An 11653-nucleotide genomic window follows, 5' to 3' on the forward strand; every position below is an offset into this window, starting at 1 on the left:
GGAGCCAACATGGGTATCCAGATCCCGCTGTTGGTTATTGACCGGAGAGTCATCTCGGTCATGTCTGCTTGTCTCCCGAACCCGTAGGGTCTACACACTTAAGGTTCGGTTACGCTAGGGTTGTAGGGATATGTATATGCAGTAACCCGAATGTTGTTCGGAGTCCCGGATGAGATCCTGGACGTCACGAGGAGTTCCGGAATGGTCCGGAGATAAAGATTTATATATGGGAAGTCCTGTTTCGGGCATCGGGACAAGTTTCGGGGTCATCGGTATTGTACCGGGACCACCGGAAGGGTCCCGGGGGTCCACCGGGTGGGTCCACCTGCCCCGGGGGGGCACATGGGCTGTAAGGGGGTGCGCCTTGGCCTAATGGGCCAAGGGCACCAGCCCCACATAAGCCCATGCGCCTAGGGTTTAAGGGGGCAAGAGTCCTAGGAGGGTAAGGCACCTCCTAGGTGCCTTGGGGGGAGGGAAACCCCCCTTGGCCGCCGCACCCCTAGGAGATTGGATCTCCTAGGGCCGGCCACCCCCCCTTGGCACCCCTATATATAGTGGGGGAGAGGAGGGACTTCATACCTGAACGCCTTGGCCTTTGGTTGCCTCCTTCTCCCTCCCCAACACCTCCTCCACCTCCATAGTGCTTAGCGAAGCTCTGCCGGAGTACTGCAGCTCCATCAACACCACGCCGTCGTGCTGCTGCTGGTGCCATCTCCCTCAACCTCTCCTCCCTCCCTTGCTGGATCAAGAAGGAGGAGACGTGGCTGTTCCGTACGTGTGTTGAACGCGGAGGTGCCGTCCGTTCGGCGCTGGTCATCGGTGATTTGAATCACGTCGAGTACGACTACATCATCACCGTTCTTTTGAACGCTTCCGTGCGCGATCTACAAAGGTATGTAGATGCATCCAATCAGTCGTTGCTAGATGAACTCCTAGATGATCTTGGTGAAACGAGTAGGAAAATTTTTGTTTTCTGCAACGTTCCCCAACAGTGGCATCATGAGCTAGGTCTATGCGTAGTTCTTCTTGCGCGAGTAGAACACAATTTGTTGTGGGCGTAGATTTGTCAACTTTCTTGCCGTTACTAGTCCTTTCTTGCTTCAGCGGTATTGTGGGATGAAGCGGCCCGGACCAACCTTACACGTACGCTTACGTGAGACCGGTTCCACCGACTAACATGCACTAGTTGCATAAGGTGGCTGGCGGGTGTCTGTCTCTCCTACTTTAGTTGGAGCGGAATCGATGAACAGGGTCCTTATGAAGGGTAAATAGAAGTTGACAAATCACGTTGTGGCTTTAACGTAGGTAAGAAAACGTTCTTGCTAGAACCCTATTTCAGCCACGTAAAACTTGCAACAACAATTAGAGGACGTCTAACTTGTTTTTGCAGCAAGTGGTTTGTGATATGATATGGCCAAAGTTGTGATGAATGATGAATGATCTATATGTGATGTATGAGATGTTCATGCTATTGTAATAGGAATCACGACTTGCATGTCGATGAGTATGACAACCGGCAGGAGCCATAGGAGTTGTCTTTATTCTTTTAATGACCTGCGTGTCATCGAGAAACGCCATGTAAATTACTTTACTTTATTGCTAAACGCGTTAGCCATAGTAGTAGAAGTAATAGTTGGCGAGCAACTTCATGGAGACACGATGATGGAGATCATGATGATGGAGATCATGGTGTCAAGCCGGTGGCAAGATGATCATGGAGCCCCAAGATGGAGATCAAAGGAGCTATGTGATATTGGCCATATCATGTCACGTTTATTATTGCATGTGATGTTTATCATGTTTTGCATCTTGTTTACTTAGAACGACGGTAGTAAATAAGATGATCCCTCAAAATAAATTCAAGAAGTGTTCCCCCTAACTGTGCACCGTTGCGACAGTTCGCTGTTTCAAAACACCACGTGATGATCGGGTGTTTTATTCAGACGTTCACATACAACGGGTGTAAGACAGATTTACACATGCAAACACTTAGGTTGACTTGACGAGCCTAGCATGTACAGACATGGCCTCGGAACACAGAAGACCGAAAGGTCGAGCATGAGTCGTATAGAAGATACGATCAACATGAAGATGTTCACCGATGTTGACTAGTCCGTCTCACGTGATGATCGGACACGGTCTAGTTTAACTCGGATCATGTAATACTTAGATGACTAGAGGGATGTCTAATCTAAGTGGGAGTTCACTAATAATTTGATTAGTTGAACTTAATTGTCATGAACTTAGTCTAAAATCTTTGCAATATGTCTTGTAGATCAAATGGCCAACGTAGTCCTCAACTTCAACGCGTTCCTAGAGAAAACTAAGCTGAAAGACGATGGCAGCAACTATACGGACTGGGTCCGGAACCTGAGGATCATCCTCATAGCTGCCAAGAAAGATTATGTCCTACAAGCACCGCTTGGTGACGCACCCGTTCTCCCTGCAGAACAAGATGTTATGAACGCTTGGCAGGCACGATTCGATGACTACTCCCTCGTTCAGTGCGGCATGCTTTACAGCCTAGAGCCGGGGCTCCAAAAGCGTTTTGAGAGACATGGAGCATATGAGATGTTCGAAGAGATGAAAATGGTTTTCCAAGCTCATGCCCGGGTCGAGAGATATGAAGTCTCCGACAAATTCTTCAGCTGTAAGATGGAGGAAAACAGTTCTATCAGTGAGCACATACTCACTATGTCTGGGTTGCATAACCGCTTGACTCAGCTAGGAGTTAATCTCCCGGATGATGCGGTCATTGACAGAATCCTCCAGTCGCTTCCACCAAGCTACAAGAGCTTTGTGATGAACTTCAATATGCAGGGGATGGAAAAGACCATTCCTGAAGTATTTGCTATGCTGAAATCAGTAGAGGTAGAAGTCAGGAAGGAACATCAAGTGTTGATGATCAATAAAACCACTAAGTTCAAGAAAGGCAAGGGTAAAAGAATGGACCCAAGCCCGAGACTGAGTGCCTTTATTGCAAGGGAAGCGGTCACTGGAAGCGGAACTGCCCTAAGTACTTAGCGGATAAGAAGGCCGGCAAAACCAAAGGTATATGTGATATACATGTAATTGATGTGTACCTTACTAGTGCCCGTAGTGGCTCCTGGGTATTTGATACCGGTGCAGTTGCTCACATTTGTAACTCAAAGCAGGGGCTGCGGAATAAGCGGAAACTGGCAAAGGACAAGGTGACGATGCGCGTCGGGAATGGTTCCAAGGTCAATGTGATCGCCGTCGGCACGCTACCTCTGCATCTCCCTTCGGGATTAGTTTTAAACCTTAATAATTGTTATTTAGTGCCAGCTTTGAGCATGAACATTGTATCGGGATCTCGTTTAATTCGAGATGGCTACTCTTTTAAATCTGAGAATAATGGTTGTTCCATTTTTATGAGAGATATGTTTTATGGTCATGCTCCTATGGTGAATGGTTTATTCTTTATGAATCTCGAACGTGATGCTACACATGTTCATAATGTGAGTACCAAAAGAAGTAAAGTTGATAATGATAGTCCCACATACTTGTGGCACTGCCGCCTTGGTCACATAGGTGTCAAACGCATGAAGAAGCTCCATGCTGATGGACTTTTAGAGTCTCTTGATTATGAATCATTTGACACGTGCGAACCATGCCTTATGGGTAAAATGACCAAGACTCCGTTCTCAGGAACAATGGAGCGAGCAACCGACTTATTGGAAATCATACATACCGATGTGTGCGGTCCAATGAGTGTTGAGGCTCGCGGTGGCTATCGTTATGTTCTCACCCTCACTGATGATTTAAGTAGGTATGGGTATATCTACTTCATGAAACACAAGTCTGAAACCTTTGAAAAGTTCAAGGAATTTCAGAGTGAGGTTGAAAATCAACGTGACAGGAAAATCAAGTTTCTGCGATCAGATCGTGGAGGAGAATACTTGAGTCACGAGTTTGGCACACACTTAAGAAAATGTGGAATAGTTTCACAACTCACGCCGCCTAGAACACCTCAGCGTAATGGTGTGTCCGAACGTCGTAATCGCACTCTGTTAGATATGGTGCGATCTATGATGTCTCTTACCGATTTACCGCTTTCTTTTTGGGGCTATGCTTTAGAGACTGCCGCATTCACTTTAAATAGGGCTCCGTCGAAATCCATTGAGACGACACCGTATGAATTATGGTTTGGGAAGAAACCTAAGCTGTCGTTTCTAAAAGTTTGGGGATGCGATGCTTATGTCAAGAAACTTCAACCTGAAAAGCTCGAACCCAAATCGGAAAAATGCGTCTTCATAGGGTACCCAAAAGAAACTATTGGGTACACCTTCTACCTCAGATCCGAAGGCAAGATCTTTGTTGCCAAGAATGGGTCCTTTCTGGAGAAAGAGTTTCTCTCGAAAGAAGTAAGTGGGAGGAAAGTAGAGCTTGATGAAGTATTGCCTCTTGAACCGGAAAATGGCGCAACTCAAGAAAATGTTCCTGAGGTGCCAGCACCGACTAGAGAGGAAGTTAATGATAATGATCAAGATACTTCTGATCAAGCTCCTACTGAAATTCGAAGGTCCACAAGGACACGTTCCGCACCGGAGTGGTACGGCAACCCTGTCTTGGAAATCATGTTGTTAGACAACGGTGAACCTTCGAACTATGAAGAAGCGATGGCGGGACCGGATTCCGACAAATGGCTAGAAGCCATGAAATCCGAGATAGGATCCATGTATGAAAACGAAGTATGGACTTTGACTGAATTGCCCGTTGAACGGCGAGCCATAGAAAATAAATGGATCTTTAAGAAGAAGACAGACGCGGATGGTAATGTGACCATCTATAAAGCTCGGCTTGTCGCTAAGGGTTATCGACAAGTTCAAGGGGTTGACTACGATGAGACTTTCTCACCGGTAGCGAAGCTGAAGTCCGTCTGAATCATGTTAGCAACTGCCGCATTCTATGATTACGAAATATGGCAAATGGACGTCAAAACGGCATTCCTTAATGGTTTCCTTAAGGAAGAATTGTATATGATGCAGCCGGAAGGTTTTGTCGATCCTAAGAATGCTGACAAAGTGTGCAAGCTCCAACGCTCGATTTATGGGCTGGTGCAAGCATCTCGGAGTTGGAACATTCGCTTTGATGAGATGATCAAAGCGTTTGGGTTTACACAGACTTATGGAGAAGCCTGCGTTTACAAGAAAGTGAGTGGGAGCTCTGTAGCATTTCTCATATTATATGTAGATGACATACTTTTGATGGGAAATGATATAGAACTCTTGGACAGCATCAAGGCCTACTTGAATAAAAGTTTTTCAATGAAGGACCTTGGAGAAGCTGCTTATATATTAGGCATCAAAATCTATAGAGATAGATCGAGACGCCTCATAGGTCTTTCACAAAGCACATAACTTGATAAGATATTGAAGAAGTTCAATATGGATCAATCCAAGAAAGGGTTCTTGCCTGTGTTACAAGGTGTGAAATTGAGCTCAGCTCAATGTCCGACCACGGCAGAAGATATAGAAGAGATGAGCGTCATCCCCTATGCCTCAGCCATAGGTTCTATTATGTATGCCATGCTGTGTACCAGACCTGATGTAAACCTTGCCGTAAGTTTGGTAGGAAGGTACCAAAGTAATCCTGGCAAGGAACACTGGACAGTGGTCAAGAATATCCTGAAGTACCTGAAAAGGACTAAGGAAATGTTTCTCGTTTATGGAGGTGACGAAGAGCTCGTCGTAAAGGGTTACGTCGACGCTAGCTTCGACACAGATCTGGATGACTCTAAGTCACAAACCGGATACGTGTATATTTTGAATGGTGGGGCAGTAAGCTGGTGCAGTTGCAAGCAAAGCGTCGTGGCGGGATCTACATGTGAAGCGGAGTACATGGCAGCCTCGGAGGCAGCACATGAAGCAATATGGGTGAAGGAGTTCATCACCGACCTAGGAGTCATACCCAATGCGTCGGGGCCGATCAAGCTCTTCTGTGACAACACTGGAGCTATTGCACTTGCCAAGAAGCCCAGGTTTCACAAGAAGACAAGGCACATCAAGCGTCGCTTCAACTCCATTCGTGAAAATGTTCAAGATGGATACATAGAGATTTGTAAAGTACATACGGACCTGAATGTAGCAGATCCGTTGACTAAACCTCTCCCTAGAGCAAAACATGATCAACACCAGAATTCCATGGGTGTTCGATTCATCACAATGTAACTAGATTATTGACTCTAGTGCAAGTGGGAGACTGTTGGAAATATGCCCTAGAGGCAATAATAAAAGCATTATTATTATATTTCCTTGTTCATGATAATTGTCTTTATTCATGCTATAATTGTGTTATCCGGAAATCGTAATACATGTGTGAATAACAGACACCAACGTGTCCCTAGTGAGCCTCTAGTTGACTAGCTCGTTGATCAACAGATAGTCATGGTTTCCTGACTATGGACACTGGATGTCATTGATAACGAGATCACATCATTGGGAGAATGATGTGATGGACAAGACCCAATCCTAAACATAGCACAAGATCGTATAGTTCGTTTGCTAGAGTTTTCCAATGTCAAGTATCTTTTCCTTAGACCATGAGATCGTGTAACTCCCGGATACCGTAGGAGTGCTTTGGGTATGCCAAACGTCACAACATAACTGGGTGACTATAAAGGTAGACTACGGGTATCTCCGAAAGTGTCTGTTGGGTGACATGGATCAAGACTGGGATTTGTCACTCCGTATGACGGAGAGGTATCACTGGGCCCACTCGGTAATGCATCATCATAATGAGCTCAGAGTGACCAAGTGTCTGGTCACGGGATCATGCATTACGGTACGAGTAAAGTGACTTGCCGGTAACGAGATTGAACGAGGTATTGGGATACCGACGATCGAATCTCGGGCAAGTAACATATCGATAGACAAAGGGAATAGCGTACGGGGTTGATTGAATCCTCGACATCGTGGTTCATCCGATGAGATCATCGTGGAGCATGTGGGAGCCAACATGGGTATCCATATCCCGCTGTTGGTTATTGATCGGAGAGTCGTCTCGGTCATGTCTGCTTGTCTCCCGAACCCGTAGGGTCTACACACTTAAGGTTCGGTTACGCTAGGGTTGTAGGGATATGTATATGCAGTAACCCGAATGTTGTTCGGAGTCCCGGATGAGATCCCGGACGTCACGAGGAGTTCCGAAATGGTCCGGAGATAAAGATTTATATATGGGAAGTCCTGTTTCGGGCATCGGGACAAGTTTCGGGGTCATCGGTATTGTACCGGGACCACCGGAAGGGTCCCGGGGGTCCACCGGGTGGGTCCACCTGCCCCGGGGGGCCACATGGGCTGTAAGGGGGTGCGCCTTGGCCTAATGGGCCAAGGGAACCAGCCCCACATAAGCCCATGCGCCTAGGGTTTAAGGGGGCAAGAGTCCTAGGAGGGTAAGGCACCTCCTAGGTGCCTTGGGGGGAGGGAAACCCCCCTTGGCCGCCGCACCCCTAGGAGATTGGATCTCCTAGGGCCGTCCACCCCCCCTTGGCACCCCTATATATAGTGGGGGAGAGGAGGGACTTCATACCTGAACGCCTTGGCCTTTGGTTGCCTCCTTCTCCCTCCCCAACACCTCCTCCACCTCCATAGTGCTTAGCGAAGCTCTGCCGGAGTACTGCAGCTCCATCAACACCACGCCGTCGTGCTGCTGCTGGTGCCATCTCCCTCAACCTCTCCTCCCTCCCTTGCTGGATCAAGAAGGAGGAGACGTGGCTGTTCCGTACGTGTGTTGAACGCGGAGGTGCCGTCCGTTCGGCGCTGGTCATCGGTGATTTGAATCACGTCGAGTACGACTACATCATCACCGTTCTTTTGAACGCTTCCGTGCGCGATCTACAAAGGTATGTAGATGCATCCAATCAGTCGTTGCTAGATGAACTCCTAGATGACCTTGGTGAAACGAGTAGGAAAATTTTTGTTTTCTGCAACGTTCCCCAACACGAGTTTGTGTAATCGGTCTCACCAAGATTACGTTATGCCCTAACCCTATTGAAATCGGTCCCACCGAAAAGCCTAACGTTCACATTTTGAACTAAATCGGTCCCGCCGAGTTTCATGATTCGGTCCCACCGAGTTTGTTGATTTGTGTGTAACGGTTAGATTTTATGTGGAGGCTATATATACCCCTCCATCCTTCCTTCATTAGTAAGGAGAGCCATCAAAACGTGCCTACACTTACAACATTCATTTTCTGAGAGAGAACCACCTACTCATGTGTTGAGACCAAGATATTCCATTCCAACCATATGAATCTTGATCTCTAGCCTTCCCCAAGTTGCTTTCCACTCAAATCATCTTTCCACCAAATCCAAATCCATGAGAGAGAGTTGAGTGTCGGGGAGACTATCATTTGAAGCACAAGAGCAAGGAGTTCATCATCAACACACCATCCATTACCTTTTGGAGAGTGGTGTCTCCTAGATTGGTTAGGTGTCACTTGGGAGCCTCCGACAAGATTATGGAGTTGAACCAAGGAGTTTGTATGGGCAAGGAGATCGCCTACTTTGTGAAGATCCACCCTAGTGAGGCAAGTCCTTCGCGAGCGATGGCCATGGTGGGATATACAAGGTTTCTTCTTCGTTGCCCTTCGTGGGTGGAGCCCTCTGTGGACTCGCACAACCGTTACCCTTCGTGGGTTGAAGTCTCCATCAACGTGGATGTACGATAGCACCACCTATCGGAACCACGCCAAAAATCTCCATGCCTACATTGCGCTTGCTCCCTCCAAACTCATCCCTTTACCTTCATATGCAAATGTTTTACATTCCACTGCTATACTCTTAGACTTGCATGTGTAGGTTGATTGCTTGATTTGTTCTAAGTTGCTAAACTCTGCTAAGACTTAAAATTGGGAAAAGGCTAGATTTTTATTTGGTCAAGTAGTCTAATCACCCCCCTCCAGACATACTTTCGATCCTACAAGTGGTATACGATCTTTGGACTCCATTTGACTTGATTTCCATAGCTTCTGGTGATCATAGCCTTGGTTTCACAACCTAGGAGAGTATGCGTCTAGCGAGGGAAATTACCACCATAGAGGTCCTTACTTTGATGGTACTAATTTTGCTAGTTGGAAGCATAAGATGAAAATGCATATTCTTGGACATAACCCTGCCGTTTGGGCTATTGTGTGTATTGGCTTGCAAGGTGAATTCTTTGATGGGAGAGAACTGAGCCGTGAAGCTAGCACGGAAGAGTTGAAGATGCTGCAATACAACGCTCAAGCTTGTGATATCCTCTTCAATGGATTGTGCCCCGAAGGATTCAACAAAATCAGCCGTCTTGAGAATGCAAAGGAAATTTGGGATACTTTGATTCATATGCACGAGGGTACCGACTCTGTCAAGGAATCCAAATTGGATGTGCTTCAAAGTCAACTTGAGAAGTTCAAAATGAAGGATGGTGAAGGTGTCGCTGAAATGTACTCTAGGCTTGCTCTCATCACAAATGAGATTGCCGGCTTAGGAAGTGAGGAAATGACCGATAGATTCATCATCAAGAAGATCCTAAGAGCCTTGGATGGAAAATATGATACCGTGTGCACATTGATCCAAATGATGCCCAACTACAAAGATCTCAAGCCAACGGAAGTCATTGGAAGAATTGTTTCTCATGAGATGTCACTCAAGGATAAGGAAGAGCTTCACAACAAGTCAAGTGGTGCTTACAAGGCCTCATGTGATGCTCCTACATCATCAAGTGAGAAACAAGCCTTCAATGAAGAATTGAGCCTAATGGTGAAGAACTTCAACAAGTTCTACAAGAGTAGAAGAAAGGAAAGAAGTTTCAAGTCAAGGTCCTACAATAACAAAAGATCTTTGAGTCATGAACAAAATTGCTACAATTGTGGAAGACCCGGACACTACTCCAATGAGTGTACGGCTCCCTACAAACGAAGGGAAGATTCACCCAAAAGGAGAAGTAAAAGAGAAGAATCACCATCAAGAGAAAGAAGGAGTAGAGATGATCGTTATGAGTGAAGAACATCACAGAGAAGCAAGGATTCGGAAAGGAAGGACAAGTCATCAAGGACCTACACAAAACGAAGACATCAAGCTCATGTTGGTGAATGGGTATCCGGCTCCGACTCCGACAATCACTCCGAGAGAAGTTATCACTTCGACTCCGAATATACTCAAGATGAAGGTGTTGCCGGTCTAGCACTTGTGTCAATCAACTCCTACGACATATTTGACTCACCAAATGAAGGAATTGGAAGATGCTTCATGCCTAAAGGCCCAAAGGTATCACACCCCGAGTATGTTGATTTCAATAGTGATGAAGATGATTTTCTAGGTGATGATGATTTACTTGTTGACAACTCTAGTGATGAAAACTATGATGTAACTGCTATTGATCATGCTAATCAAGATAAAACGAATGATGATGATAAGAAGGAGATTGAGCATCTAACTAAAGAACTTGAAAGGATCGAGAAGAGGTGTCTAGAGGGGGGTGAATAGACTCTTAGCAAAGAAAGTTGCAGTTTTTAAAAAAATTTAGTTGAAGTGGAGTTTTAGCACAAGTTTAAACATTCACAATACATATCAAGCAAGCATGACAAGAGTATATGAGCAGTGGAAAGTAAATCATGCAAGTTGCAAGAATATAAAGGGATGGGATTGGAGTGTGCAAACGCAATTGAAGACACGGGGATTTTTGGCGTGGTTCCGATAGGTGGTGCTATCGTACATCCACGTTGATGGAGACTTCAACCCACGAAGGGTAACGGTTGCGCGAGTCCACGGAGGGCTCCACCCATGAAGGGTCTGATACGTCTCCGTCGTATCTACTTTTCCAAACACTTTTGCCCTTGTTTTGGACTCTAACTTGCATGATTTGAATGGAACTAACCCGGACTAACGCTGTTTTCAGCAGAATTGCCATGGTGTTAAATTTGTGCAGAAATAAAAGTTCTCGAAATGACCTGAAAATCAACGGAGAATTATTTTGGAATATATAAAAAATACTGGAAGGAAGATCCACGTCGGGGGGGGGGGCTCCACCTGTCCACGAGGGTGGGGGGCGCGCCCTACCCCCTAGGCGCGCCCCCTGCCTCGTGGGCCCCCTGACGCTCCACCGGCCTCAACCCTGACTCCATATATTCACTTTCGGAAGAAAAAATCAGAGAGAAGGATTCATCGTGTTTTATGATACGGAGCCACCGTCAAGCCCTAAACTCTCGCGGGAGGGCTAATCTAGAGTCCGTTCGGGGCTCCGGAGAGGGGAATCCGTCGCCATCGTCATTATCAACCTTCCTCCATCACCAATTTCATGATGCTCACCGCCGTGCGTGAGCAATTCCATCGTAGGCTTGCTGGATGGTGATTGGTTGGATGAGATTTATCATGTAATCGAGTTTGTTTTGTTAGGGGATTGATCCCTAGTATCCACTATGTTCTGAGATTGATGTTGCTATGACTTTGCTACGCTTAATGCTTGTCACTAGGGCCCGAGTGCCATGATTTCAGATCTGAACCTATTATGTTTTCATCAATATATGAGAGTTCTTGATCCTATCTTGCGAGTCTATAGTCACCTACTATGTGTTATGATCCGGCAACCCGAAGTGACAATAATCGGGACCACTCCCGGTGATGACCGTAGTTTGAGGAGTTCATGTATTCACTATG

The sequence above is a fragment of the Triticum dicoccoides genome, chromosome 4A (assembly GCF_002162155.2).
Source record: "Triticum dicoccoides isolate Atlit2015 ecotype Zavitan chromosome 4A, WEW_v2.0, whole genome shotgun sequence".
Classification (NCBI taxonomy): Eukaryota; Viridiplantae; Streptophyta; class Magnoliopsida; order Poales; family Poaceae; genus Triticum; species Triticum dicoccoides.